The sequence below is a fragment of the Sander vitreus genome, chromosome 9 (assembly GCF_031162955.1).
Source record: "Sander vitreus isolate 19-12246 chromosome 9, sanVit1, whole genome shotgun sequence".
NCBI classification, from domain to species: Eukaryota; Metazoa; Chordata; class Actinopteri; order Perciformes; family Percidae; genus Sander; species Sander vitreus.
The window spans coordinates 23,734,043-23,749,329 of NC_135863.1; the positions used below are offsets into that span (position 1 = coordinate 23,734,043).

Below are 15,287 nucleotides of genomic sequence, written 5' to 3' on the forward strand. Positions count from 1 at the left end.
AAAAGACCTTCAGCAAGTGAAAAACTGGAGTTTACAGCTATATTGTTTCCAGACTACTGTCAATAGTATTATAATTTTCAAGTAATATTTGTTTTTCAACATTTCTAGATGGGGCTTTGCAATTCATGGTGCAATTGATGGATACTCCCGTCTGATTACTTACCTCAACTGCAACACAGACAATCGTGCCACAACAGTGCTTTCTCAGTTTTTGAAAGCAACATGCTTCTATGCCCTACCGTCAAGAGTCAGATCTGACCATGGTGGTGAAAACATCCTTGTGGCTTTATTCATGCATCTAGTTCAAGAACTTGAACATAGAGGTTTCATAACTGGACAATCAGTTTACAATCAGAGAATTGAACGCCTTTGGCGTGATGTATTTTTGCATGTGTTGCAGCACTTTTATCTTATGTTCTACTCCTTAGAGGATTCAGAGGTTCTAAACCCAGATGATGATGTCCACAGACTTTCACTGCATATTGTTTATCTTCCTGAGATTCAAAAAAGACTGGAGCAATTTAGACAGGCCTGGAACGTCCATCCGTTGCGAACTGAAAATAATTGCACACCAACTGAACTCTGGACAGAGGGCATGCTCAAAAACATTGCAACAGACAGCGCAGCTGTCAACAATGTGTTTGGGGAAAATCCCTACAGCGACCAAAACATTGATGCCATCCTAGCGCAGTATGGAATTCAAACACTGCCTTCACTTGATGAGGAAGAGTTCCCAGCTGTTACTGTAGAGCCACCTCAACTCATCCTCACTCAGCAACAACAGACATCTGTACAAAATGCAATCCAACACATTTCTGATCTAAAGATGAAATATCAGGCTTGTTGTACTGCAATTGTCAGTATTTTGCATACTCAGGTATAGTCCAATTCCAAGCCCAGAGACAAAAGTTTATTGGCTGCAACTATTATGCAGGATGGAAAGACATTTTTAGTTTCAACAGCTTTAACCCTATGAGGACTGAGGGCATTTCTATATATCTTCATGAATTCTCCTTTTAAGGGTATTTGCATATAACTGATACCCATGTGTTTCATATCACAATGTTCAGAATAAACTCAGCTTTCTGTATAGTGATGCTCAAAATTGTTCCAGATCGTGTGAAGAGATAATTTGTCGTAAAGCGAAAATATTTCTCCAAATCTCTTGTGAAGCAAACCTAAACTTAATTGTTTTGGTGCTTGAAATGAGTTTTTAAAAAGTCTTGGGTTCACAAAAGCAGCATTATATATGAATAAAATGGTAAATAAATGTCTAAAATTACATTCTGTACTATCCTTTTGAGTAGGAGTTTTGTTAAACATCGCTCGGACACGCCAGTGCGTCTTTTGCCCTCAGAGGGTTAAGTAACATTTTCTGTTTAAAATAAGGCGGTATGGGTGGTGCAGCTGCAGCTGATGGAGCTAATGCCAGGTGTGCTAGATTTGTGGGAAATTAATTCAATATGAATACTTGGAAAAGCAGAGAAGGAAAAGATGAATAAACTGGTAATGTATGAAAAAATATGGAATGTTTAATGGCTTGAATGGGGATTATAGATTAACAGTTAAGGAGAGAGGTTTAACTGCCAAAAATACCTTAACATCAATCCACTAATCAGAACAAAGACTGAGTCATGATGGGGAACAGGTTACAATGGTAAGCTGTTGAGGTTGACGACCAGAGGAGTCTGACAGATGCTGGAGGGACAGAAGTCAGTATAACTGAATGTGATGAATGAACATAAACTGTTTATAAACAAACAGCAGTAAAAGTTTCATTTTTCACCATGTTATACAGTTTGTTTATTATATCACATTAGCTTGTACTGACTTCTGTCCCTTCAGTGTCTGTCCAGACTCCTCAGGTCATCCTCCTTTACCTCAAACCTCCTCTGGTCAGGCAGCAGCTTCCACCTCTGACGGAACTACAACCAGCCTGACTTTTTGTTTGCCTTGTCTCACTCTGTATTCATCAACATCTACAAAAGCCAAACATATTGGCTGTTAAATGTGATTTGATCAAATTCATTGAATTATAAGCCCAATAAATCCTTATAGTAGGCTTATAAAGGGGTATCTATTTCATTAGACCAACCTCAACAGTGTCACCATAGTAACCATGAATTATAAGCCCAATAAATGTCTTGTAAAACTTAAGAAAATAAATATTTTTAAAATAAAATATAAAACAAAAATAAAAGCAAAAAAAAATACACAATAAATTTGAGTTAACGGAAAAACTCAATATTGAATAACCTAATAAAACCTTAAATAACAATTTTAAAATTATCATGTGAACCAGTGACTTGCTTCAACACAGCATTCTATCAACTAACTTCTAAGCACAAATAAAGCTCAAGTGAAAACTGAATTTCCATTAATAAGTTTTACACACAGTGGCATCATGCAAGTCCAAAGGTTGGAGCTTGCAAAATTCCCTCCATCATGTATTGTTTGAAGGCTTCATAGGAAGAGTGCAGCAGCAGGCGGAGTACAAGAGCACAAGTATTTGCTTCTGGGAAGATTCTGTTGCCCTCATGAAGGAACTGAATTTGTGAACGGTGTGGAAATCCCAGAGGAGGCACTGTTGAGGCTTCAGATGTAAACTCCAATACCTTCTCCAGGGTGACTGGACTGCATTCTCCTTCTGTAATACAAGAAAGTGGTGAGAAATAGTAATTTAGGTCCCTTAAACACATTAATGTTGATTTTATTTTAAAGCCCTAATCTTTTGGTGAATATCAACCACAAAAGCCTCAGTCAAGTACTTTTTTGTTAAAATATTACAACACAATATGAACAAGTTTAAGGGAGCTACCCATGTTCACACAGCCAGACTTCAATGTCACTTCAACTACAGCATTCATTTTCCTGCCAACCAGGACAACAAAATGACCACTAATAATTGTACTTATGAAGTCCATGTTATAACTTGTACAATAAATAGTATACCTTCAATTTCAATTAACCAGTCACGCCAAAACGCATATTGTCAGGTTTTCTCGGTCTCTCCTGTTGCTGCCCTGCACAGAGAAGTCCATGTTAAATAAAGTGCATAGGTCCTTCGCCTGTAGTGGAATCTCCTCACTGACAAACATGTTGTAGAACACTGCTGGATTTTTCCTCAGCTCCTCCAGTAAACCAAGGGTTTTTAACCCCTCAGCAAACCTATAAAAACATGTGACATAATGTGTGAATCGTCCTGGGCCAATGACAGGTTGATTTTTCGGACAGATGAGACAGGTGAGGCACTTACTGGTACAGGGCAGTCACCAATCTTCCATTGACGAAGAAGTCTGCAGCTGACTGTACAGGGGAGTCCTTCTCCTTCAGGCTGGAAACATGTCTTAAGGAACCTATAATGCTGAGACTATCTGCTGCCTCTGCAATTGCACTGTTCGCCTCTCGGACTGTTGTTGCTTCCTGTATCTAAAAAGAAAGAAATACAGACAAAGACAGAATGGAAGACAATGAAAGAAGAGAGTGAGTGAGTCAGTCAGTCCAAAATTGGCTTGTAAGGATACCTTCCCTATATAAATTAGATGTTTAAGCAATATAGCGCTCGTGTTCATGAGGATCTCCACGAACATCCTCATGAAAACAAGTGCTATATTGCTTTTATACAGCAGTTCCACTTGCATCTGAACACATTTGAAGCGATTCATAAATAGAAAGTTAATAGAAAATAGGGCTGTATCACAGTACTGTACATTCAATGTATAACCTTTCTCCTGCTTACTTTTATTAACTGTTCCCTGAAAGTATGGTCACCAACTTCATCCACCGTGGCCGGGGGTGTTGGTATCCCACAGATTTGATGGAAAAGCCTTTCATTTCTAAAATTCTGCCAGTTGAATTAGGACAGTCCTAAGAATTTGGGCTTCCCTACCTTGAGTATCAAGAGACAACTGCCAGTCTTTCTTATGTCCCTCAAAGATATTGGACTGGTGGACGGCCCTCATCAACAGCCTTAGGTACTCTCTTGTCGGGCCGCCTTCGTCAACTGCCCCTTCACCATTGTCATCTTCATCCACAAACACAACATCCAATTTTGCTTCAGGGTCGAAGAACCTACGCTTGAACGCCCGCAGGCTACACAGTAAAACATTATCCTTGCACACATTTATTTGGTTGATTGTTGGACAGAAGCTTCCGTCAACTTTGCTGACCATTTTTTTCAATATGGTTTGTAGATCAATCCTGCAACCAAAGAAGTTCATGCATTTTATTAATAAGCCAAATATGTACCATATTTTATAAGTTTTAACCACCTGATTAAATGTAACAGGATATAGAAAATTAAAAATGTACATAAACAAAAGAAATATTAGGTTAAGTTAATAAGAAAAGTATACTCACCTGGAGACTGATTCTGTGTAACTGTCTCATCTTGTTCATCAAGAATAATGATTGGTTCCTGGGCAGATAGAGAGAGTGATGGTTCATCATGAAGAGTCAGGATTTCTTGTGGTTGTGAGAACAGAGTGAGTGGTGGCTGGGAGGAGGGCTCAGACAGCAGTGAGCGGGTGGAGGTCTCACACAGCAGTGACTGGAGAGAGGGAACAGAGAGACTTGGCTGGGAGGAGGTCTCAGATAGCGGTGGCTGGAGAGAGGGCACAGAGAGACTTGGCTGGGAGGAAAGTCAAACAAGATCTAAAGATGTGAAACAGTGTTACACCAGTTCAGTTTTACAACCCACTGAAAAGAAACTTGATAATATTTTCTCAAGCTGAACACACATCACCAGGATTAGCTCCAACAAGCTGAATTTCCTCCTATTGATGTGTCCATTTGGATATTTAAATTGGATCAACACCCCATATGATGGTTCCTCACATGCAGACATTCGCTGACGTCTTGCCTCAATAGCCTGAAATGTGATTTCTCTCATTAAAAAAAAAATCTTCAGCTAGTTTATCAAACTAATATATTATAAACAAACCTTTTGACGTCTTTCCTCACAGGCCTGATAGGATAGTTTCTTCCTCTCCTATTAAAAGAAGACCACATTAAACGTATATGCATTCTGTAAGAGAATGTAAATCATAAATAGAACTTTGAAGTATTGCCTTTTCCTGATCCACCAACAAACTTTTATTATACTCCTGGTCTTGCTGGGCACGTATTGCTCGCCATTCTTGAAGAAAAAAAAAAAGCATTTCTCACAAATCACCATCAAAATAATACACACACAAAATGAATAAATACTTTAAAAAATAGAGATTATATACAGTGTCAAAATTGGATACCTGATTTGCAACCACGATTTGAGCTTGGGTACTCTCAGCCACAGTCTCATCTTGTACTGGAGCAATTGAGAGTGGTGGGAATGAATTTGTTTTATCTGATCTGAGGCCGTATGTTTTGGACACTCGGGTGAAGAGAGGGGCGGAGCTGTCAACCGATCACCATCTGGTGGTGAGTTGGGTCAGGGGGTGGGGGAAGACTCTGGACAGACCTGGTAAGCCCAAACGGGTAGTGCGGGTAAATTGGGAACGTCTGGAGGAGGCCCCTGTCCGACAGACTTTCAACTCACACCTCCGGCGGAGCTTTTCGTGCATCCCTGTGGAGGCTGGGGGCATTGAACCAGAGTGGACAATGTTCAAAGTTTTTATTGCTGAAGCTGCGGTGAGGAGCTGTGGTCTTAGGGTCTTAGGTGCCTCAAGGGGCGGTAACCCACGAACACCATGGTGGACACCGGTGATCAGGGAAGCCGTCCGACTGAAGAAGGAGTTATTCCGGGATATGTTATCCCAGACGACTCCGGAGGCAGTTGCAAGGTAACGAAGGGTCCGAAGGGCTTCAAGCTCTGCCGTGAAAGAGGCAAAGCAGCGGGTGTGGGAGAAGTTCGGAGAAGACATGGAGAAGGACTTATGGTCGGCACCAAGGTGCTTCTGGAAAACCGTTCGCCACCTCAGGAGGGGGAAGCGGAAACCATCCAAGCTGTGTACAGTAAGGATGGGACGCTGTTGACCTCAACTGAGGAGGTAATAGTGCGGTGGAAGGAGCACTTTGAGGAACTCCTAAATCCGACTAATACGCCCTCTATGGTAGAGGCAGAGCTGGAGGATGATGGGGGATTGTCGTCAATTTCCCTGGTGGAGGTTGCTGAGGTAGTTAAACAACTCCACAGTGGCAAAGCCCCAGGAATTGATGAGATCTGTCCAGAAATGCTTAAAGCTCTGGGTGTGGAGGGGTTGTCTTGGTTGACACGCCTCTTCAATGCGGATTCCGTCCTGGTCGTGGAACAATGGACCAGATCTTTACTCTCGCAAGGATCCTGGAGGGAGCCTGGGAGTATGCCCAACCGGTCTACATGTGTTTTGTGGATCTGGAGAAGGCGTATGACCGGGTGCCCCGGGAGATACTGTGGGAGGTGCTGCGGGAGTACGGGGTGAGGGGGTCCCTTCTCAAGGCCATCCAATCTCTGCACGACCAAAGCGAGAGCTGTGTCCGGGTTCTTGGCAGTAAGTCGGACTCGTTTCAGGTGAGGAGTTCAAGTACCTTGGGGTCTTGTTCGCGAGTGAGGGGACAATGGAGCGGGAGATTGGTCGGAGAATCGGCACAGCGGGTGCGGTATTACATTCAATTTATCGCACCATTGTGACGAAAAGAGAGCTGAGCCAGAAGGCAAAGCTCTCAATCTACCGGTCAGTTTTTGTTCCTACCCTCACTTATGGTCATGAAGGCTGGGTCATGACCGAAAGAACAAGATCCAGGGTACAAGTTAGTTAGGTAGAAAAATTACAAAAACTGTTATCCTAGGGAATGTAACTACTCAGACATCAATTCGATGTACAGATTTGATACATCTTAATACATATTAGAAAAAGTCAATAAAAACACTGTTTATATATTTGTATTTGTCACTCATCACTACAAAGTGCATAGTGGACATAACAAAAATCATTAAATGTGCAATCATTTTAATATGGACCTGATCTGACACCACTTGTGAGGTCCCATCTACTGCTGGAGCCGCGAGTGGTGGGAATGAATTCTGGGACATGGCAGAGGGTGGTGATGTTACCTGAGGGTAGAGAGGGTAACTTCAGTTATAGGCATAGACATTACAGAGAACATGTATGATTGTAGTATGATATAAATCCCTGTGTATATAATTCCATACCTGCAAGACAGTGGCTCGTGGCACGATGTAAAGTCTGTTTTTGCCAACAACTGCTTTTAATTCCTTCACAGAACTAACTTGTAATTTCTGGATCTTGCGTCCTTTGCCTGTCCTTGCCAATTCAAAGCCAGCAAATTTAAACTGATGCAAGGGTAGCTTTGGCAAACAAAGTTGTTCAATTCAGATAAACTCCAGTTTAACCCAATCTTTGAGTTTGTGCGTCCAGCCTCCGTTGACTCATGCACAGGTTTTCCTAAGAATGGAAATGTAAACATCAGTATAATCTGTTCCTAGTGGCAAAGTAACATTCATTAGTTGCTATATACAAGATCTTTCAGGACTCCTAGCAGTCCTGAGAGATCTTGCCCTGACTCCTACAATGTTCGAGAAGCCAGTTTCAAAGACAATAAATTTCACAAATCAAGGCATCCAAACTGTTTTCAGACATAATCGTAGTGTTACCAAACCCCAAAAGTAGACCTGTATGACTACCACAGTTAATCTAAGATAATTTGTGTCTCTACTAAGTTTACAGCTTTAAAACTAAACAAACCCTACACGCCTAAGAAAATTGCCTTTGACTGAGAAGAAAGAGCCTGGTCTCACTCAAAAGGCCATCACACATTTGAGCATAATATGTGAAAGAACATCAACATACGATATATGGTGTAGCTTAGCCTCTGAATGCACCACCCAGATCCTCTCACATTAACCATAACCACCATTGACTAACTTCAGATAGTTGATGCAAAAGGATTCATTGGAAGGTATTCCTGGACACTTTCAAAGTGATGCCTTGGCATGAGAAAGTGTTGCATGTGTGTAACTATTAAAATGGCTACATGGAAACTTATGAAAATGCATCAAAGAGTAAACTGCTCTTGCTAAATGTATTTTAACATAGTCAAACAGTATAACAAATAGGACCAGACAGGCTCAAGCCAACATAAAATCCAAAGCAGCTCATTCCATAGCTTCCTTTGAAAGAAGGTTAGATAAGGTGTAAAAGTAAATAACACTCTTAAATTCTTATGTGCTTCAATCTCACATTTACCTAATCCAAGTTTAGCCAGTTCCTCAAGTTATTTTGTGGGGGGCAGAAAAACATTATCTGGCCCTGGAAGGAGGAAAAGTTTTGCTTGCCAAATAGGGTTTTCCCTGCGGCCACCAGATCCTCCTGTAAACACAAATACATAACTGTCAGCAGTCATTCTTGGCTAAAATGTTTCCATGATTCCAGCATGACACAAATTGTATTCATTAGTATTGGCTAATGTTGTGTAAAGTTCTTAGTTCAGATTTCTTATTGTTTTTCCAAAGTAAAAAGCTATGATAGCCTGTAGGTATTGATTTCAGGCTGAAACAGTAGCTAAAAAGTAAATTAACGTTAAGCGTAAATATTTATGAGGCTGATGCATTAGGCCAGGCCAGTAAATTATGCTACAAATAACTTTACAGTAAGGAAGCACAATAAGTCAACCCAGCAAAACAAGCTAGGAAAGCAGAAACCGTGGCCAAAATGCAACCTAGGGTCTTTTCGTGAATCAAAACGTTCGTTTAAAAAGGGTACTGACGACAAAAGCTACACTTGAACTCGAGCATTGGGAACATTGTTCGTGTAGAAGGAGTTTACTTAAAATAACGTTTTTTAACGCTGGAACTTATCTAGCTAGCTAGCTACATATGGCAGCAACCGGAAAACAACGTGAGGCTAGCTAGCTAGGTCCTGTGTTAACAAAAACGTATTTTAAGCAAACTCTTCACACACGAACAATGTTCTCAATGCTCGAGTTCATGTGTAGGCACCCTTATAATATACAAGCAAAGTGTCATTTTGTGTCGAGTCTTCTTAGCTAGTATTTTAAAAAATAGCAATTTTGGTGCTAGTAGTGCCCCTAACGTTGACCCTAAAACTAAACAACGGTCAATCTTAAAAGTGTAGTTTTTGTCAATTTTAATTTATTTTATTTTTATTATATTTTGTCAATAGAATTTTAAACGGACGTTTGACTCGAGTACATTCACAAAGACCATTGAATGCATTTTGGCAACGGTTTTGCTTTAAGTTAGCATATTATTAAACAGCTACCCCGAACTTCTGCAAGCACATTAGCAATTCTGATGTTAAAAAAAGAAAACTTACTTACAAACTCGATGAACTTGCCGGCGAAATAGTCATCTTGTTGTGGAAAGTAACGTTGAATCATCATTTCTCGCTGCCAGCTCATGTCTTGCACGGGCTGCAGCATTAAAAAGACGATTAAAAACTCCTTCGGCCTCTGGCTGCTCCGACATGGTGCTAATCAGTGCTAATTAGCTACAAGTTAACAGTTAACAGGTGCTCTGCCTAAAGTGGGATGCGGGCCTAATTTGCATACATATATCTACAACGTAATTTCGCCTAGTCAAAACTCACATTCAAGATATCTGTAATTACATTTTGACTAGGCAGAATGAAAGTTACAGATGTCTCAAATTCCAGATATCTCTAATCAAAATTCATTTCAAGATATCTATAACTTGATAATATATATCTACAATTAAATTATGACTATTACTAACTGCAGTTAGACATATCTACAACATCATTTCGCCTAGTCAAAACTTAATTTAAGATATCTCAAAATGAACATGTAGATATCTTGAATTGAGGTGAATTAAATATATCTTGAACTGGAGTTATGACTAGTCAGAATCAAATTGTAGATATCTCAAACTGGAATTACAGATATCTACAGTCCAGTTGCAGATATTCGTAATTCACATAGTGGATATCCGCAACTGAATTGCAGATATCTGTAATGATAAATCCCATACAAATGTAATGTCATAAGGAAGAATGTCTTTGTGGATATCTGAAATGACAATTATGGATAGTAAGAATGTAATTGCGGATATCTGAAATGTTCTTTTTGACTAGGCAAAACTGAATTACAGATATCTGCATCACATATCCAGTCTAGCTGTTAAATGTTAAAAAGGCTAGAAGAGGGTTGTCACAAGAGTTTGTAACATTCCAAATTGTTAATTTTGACTAAAAGATTTTCATAGAGTAAATGCATTTCGGTTAAAAATATCTGTTCCATTAACTACTAATAATCAGTATCGGTATTGGCTTTGAAAAAACAGTATCGGTCGACCCATACTAGAGAGTATTTCTTCATTGAAAGAAGAGCTAGGAATGGCACTGAAAGCTTTTTCCGAAGGACAAGTTTTTTCCGCACGTATCACGACTGGCTCCGGCAAGAGTTTAATAGACAGGGGTTTCATCCAGTCACCTGCCACATATTCACAGTTTCCAATGACGGCTTTTCAGATGGTTCTGTGTTAACAAACCATGTGACGTGTCAGCTCAGTACACCGTTGGCTTGTTTAATTTAAACATAGTCTGGTGTTGTGTCAACTATTTTCCTGCCGGTTACAGAAACAATCCTGTGATTGTCATCTTCCTACATAGCTAGGCTCATTCATTTAAATAGGGACCGATAAATGGCCACAAAAATGACATCAAAGCAGTTGTACATGTTCTAAGTCAACGTATAGATCATAATAACTCCTAAATTAGCATATTTTTTTATTGTTGCAGACACGACCTCAACGGGACGTACTCACTTTTGATTAGTTAGGCCAAAACAGAACAAGTATCCACATCTGTGCTCTGCTTATGTTGCTGTTCCAGCTGGAGACTGCAATGGAGTATATAGCAGCACTATCTACCGTCAAAAATCACCAATAAAGGCTGATAAACCAAAAACTAAACAGGTGACCCGAAATTAGCATGTAGCTAGACGTAGCAGGGTATGTAGTCTCGCTTTGCCAGACCTTCCTCCACAGCGCTGCGGAGTCCACACAGCATTCCGAAATGGAAGAAAAACGTGCTCTGGTTTATTGCCATTTCTTTAAACTAGGGATGCACCGAATCCAGATTTTTGGGGTTCGGCCGAATACCGAATCCACTGGTTAAGATTCTGCTGAATCCGAAACCGAAAACCGAATCCTACTCCCATCCTCAGTCCATTAACACAGTAAACACATTAATGAAGTAAACAACGTCCACAGCCTCTAAAATAGTTAAATGTAACTACTTAATGTGATGAATTCACACGCTCCTTTTACATCGTAGGAAAGCACATCGCTATCGCCAGCTGAGTGACAATTTTGTTTGGCAAATTTTCGCTAACCAGTGTCTGATGAAGGCATGTTGGGTGGGAGAAATTAGAAAGCCAACATTAGCTAACGAGCAGCAGCCAGCCGTTTGGTCACTCCACTTCCACTGCAGGGAGACTCATTTGCCAAAAGAACGGCTGACAGCCCGGGAGAGGCGCTGTCTGGTTAACACAAGTTTAGCTGTGACTATCCTTCCTTTGCCGTACCTGAAGTTGCTGCATTTTAGCTACTGTATGTAGATTCCTTCATGCACAACTTGTATTCTTTTGGATGTTTTATACACAAATGTTTTAACAATGGCGATGTTGTAGTAGTGCAGTTTAGTGTCCTTGCCAACACAAGACAAATCAGCATTGCAAACTGAACATGTAGCTCAACTTGAATCGCCTTATTTTGACTGAAAGTATTGCCAAACACTTTTTCTGCTCACAAGTTACTTTTTCACTTTCTGCCCTACTGCATTGAACGGTCCACCTACGTAAACACCTTCCCGTAATCAATGGCGGCGTCATTACGTCGGTCAGCGTAGCGCAAGCGTAGGGTTCGGAGAAAAAAAAAAAAAAAAAACTAATCCTGATTCGGTGCATCCCTACTTTAAACCAATCACAATCGTCATGGGTGGCACTAAGCACCGGACAGAACCATGGTGCCGCTACAAAATAGTCTTGGAAGGAACTTGTTTTGGTGGAACATGTGTACGTTCAAGGTTGTTTTAGTCGTGCGACAGAAAACTCAGATTGGACAGATAGTCTAGCTAGCTGTCTCGATTTACCTTGCAGAGATCTGAGGAGCAGTTAACCATAGTCCTCATAAATCCACTGAAGTTTAGAATGCCAACACAAAGAAAGCTGATGGTAACGGACAACTAGCCGAAAAGAGGGACACCCAACTGTTAAGGCCGAGGTTCTGACCCAGAACACAGAAAAACATACACGGACACAGAGTAATGATTCAAAAACGTTTTAATGAAAGTTCAGTACTTATAGCAACCAAGGACAGAAAACACAAGGTAGGATGACTCCGAGCTGGATAGGGGCTGAGGTGGGCAGGCAGTGGTGTGTCCAAAATTTCGAGAAGGTAGAAAGGCTTGCGCATGATGAGCTGGCGTAACAGCGAGCCACGGCAGCAGGTCTTGAGGCGTAGGTCTGGACAGGGAAAACAAGACGTTAACAAAAGCATGAGGAATATAACACGACTAACGACTAAACTGGCACAAACAAAGTTCAACTTGGGAGCCTAGTTACCACACTGGTAGGTGCAACGATCTGGCGCCGGTGGTGAGCCTCGCCCAGGAATAAATACTGCAGGGTTGGTAAGTGGAATTGACAGCAGCTGTGCAGGTAGAGATCAGTGGGATAGCCAGCAGCTGTGCAGAGAGGTAGATCAACCAGCCACACCCCTTGACCTACTTCCAGGTAGAGTCAGCAATACACACATACAGACACAGTGGGGAAAAAAGGGGAGAGACACACAGGACGGGAGAGAACAGCTGCCCACATAACAGTACTCCCCACCCCCCCTCAACGGGCGCCTCCTGGCGACCCACTACGTTTGTCTGGATGATCATGATGGAAGTCCTTAATCAACTGCGGATCCAAAACAAAGTGTCTAGGAATCTAAGTCCTCTCCTCAGGTCCATAACCCTCCCAATCGACCAGCTATTGGAGGCCCTTACCCCACCTTCGAGAGTCCAGGAGCCTCCGGACCGTGTAGGCCGGATGGTCGTCAATAATCCGAACAGGTGGTGGAGGAGCCACAGCTGGACACAACGGACTGGAGGACATGGGTTTCAGTTGAGAAACGTGAAACGTAGGGTGAACCTTCATGGCCTGTGGCAACTTCAACCGGACCGCCGAGGGGTTAACAATTGACTCCACCACAAATGGTCCTAAATACCGAGGCAACAATTTGCGCGACTCGGTAGGAAGAGGGATGTTCTTAGATGAAATTAACCAAGCTGGCGCCGCAGAATGGTGACACGTTTTGTGTTTTAACTTTGCTTCTTGCGATGGTACCCGTATCTCATTCACCAGTGAAGAGCTCGTGAACTTCAGGGGAACAACACATCGGACTTATTTCCCTTCCCTGGAAATTTTGGACATTCTGGTCAAAGGTGCGCTTACCTTTGCTCATGCAGCAAAACACCAGAGGAGAGGGAAACGGGCCGGTGCGCTTGTGCGTCTCCGCCAGCGAGGATTACGCACACCGTTAAAGGGAATATTCCTCTTTAATGTGCGCTCACTGCCCAACAAACTGGAGGAATTACAACTGCTGTTGGTGAGAAACAGGGACTTTTCTTCATCTGCTGTTTCGTGCTTCACGGAGACGTGGCTCTGTGGATTAATACCGGACTCTGCGCTGTAGGTGGCAGGCTTCCAACTCTACAGAGCAGACAGAGACACGGACCTCTCCGGCAAAACTAAAAGGTGGAGGAATCTATTTCTACATCAACAGCGGTTGGTGCAACGACGTGACAGTGATCCAGCAGCATCCGAACTCCCTAGTTATTGTCCTTGGTGACTTTAATAAAGGGAACCTCACTCATGAACTCCCTAAATATAGACAGCATATTAAATGCCCGACCAGAGAGGGGAACATTCTGGATCACAGTTACACTACAGTCAGGGATGCTTATCACACCGTCCCTCGTGCTGCACTTTGACACTCTGACCACGTCATGGTTCACCGGATCCCCGCCTACAGGCAGAATCTAAAGCTCCGCAAACCTGTAGTGAGGACATTAAGGAAGTGGACCAGTGAGGCTGTGGAGGATCTCCAGTCGTGTTTGGATTCTACTGACTGGGATGTGTTCAGGACTGTTCAGGCTGTGACGTCATACATCAGCTTCTGTGAGGACTGCTGTGTTCCATCAAGCACCAGGGTGAGTTACAACAATGACAAACCCTGGTTCACAGCCAAACTCAGAAGGCTAAGGCTGACTAAGGAAGACACGTTCAAGAGTGGGGACAAAGACAGATTTAAAGAGTCAAAGTACAAGTTTAGCAAGGCAGTGAAGGAGGCTAAACGACGGTACTCTGAGAAGCTCCAACGCCAGTTCTCAGCTAACGACTCTGCGACTGTCTGGAAAGGACTTAGGCAGATCACCAGCTATAAGCCTAAAACCCCCCCACTCCTCCTTCAATGACCGACACCTAGCCAACGACCTGAACGAGTTCTATTGTCGATTTGAAAGACAAAAGGACAGTCCTGACACCATCCCCCACAATACCTCCCTACAGCTACAGCCACTGTGCATCACCTCCACAGGGTCCTGGGGCCCCCCCCACCAATGCCCTCCTTAAAGGTCCCCCCTCCTCCCACCTACACACTACATCCTCCAGCACCTGGACTCCGCAGGAACCTACGCCAGAATCCTGTTTGTGGACCTCAGCTCTGCCTTTAACACCATAATCCCGGCTCTGCTCCAGGAGAAACTCTTCCAGCTTGGTGTGCCTGACTCCATCTGCAGGTGGATCACTGACTTCCTGTCTGACAGGAAGCAGCATGCGAAGCTGGGGAAACACATCTCCGACTCACAGACCATCAGCACCGGATCGCCCCAGGGCTGCGTTCCTTCTCCTCTGCTCTGCTCTTCTCCCTGTACACCAACAGCTGCACCTCCAGTCACCAGTCCGTCAAGCTTCTGAAGTTTGTGGACGACACCTCCCTCATCGGAGTCCGCCTACAGGTGGGAGGCTGACCACCTGGTGAAGTGGTGCAACCAAAAAACAATCTAGAGCTCAACGCTCTAAAAGACCGTGGAGACGGACCTGCCCCCATCACCCTCTGTGGCTCCACAATTGACACTGTGGAGTCTTTCCGCTTCCTTGGAACTACCATCTCCCAAGACCTCAAGTGGGAGCTGAACATCAGTTCCCTTGTCAAGAAAGCACAACAGAGGATGTACTTCCTGCGGCAGCTGAAGAAATTCAACCTGCCAAAGAAAATGATGGTGCACTTCTACACAGCCATCATTGAGTCCATCCTCACA

At 42.7% G+C, this 15,287-nt stretch overlaps 1 long non-coding RNA gene across 1 annotated transcript; it reads right to left on the reverse strand.

Moving 5' to 3' along the window:
- Positions 1-12,242: 12,242 nt before the first annotated feature.
- Positions 12,243-14,572, reverse strand: LOC144522946 (uncharacterized). Its single transcript, XR_013502467.1, has 2 exons — positions 12,541-14,572; positions 12,243-12,441 (listed from the first exon to the last, which is right to left on the reverse strand). It is a non-coding gene; the product is annotated as an uncharacterized LOC144522946 (long non-coding RNA).
- Between the last annotated feature and the right edge of the window lie 715 nt (positions 14,573-15,287).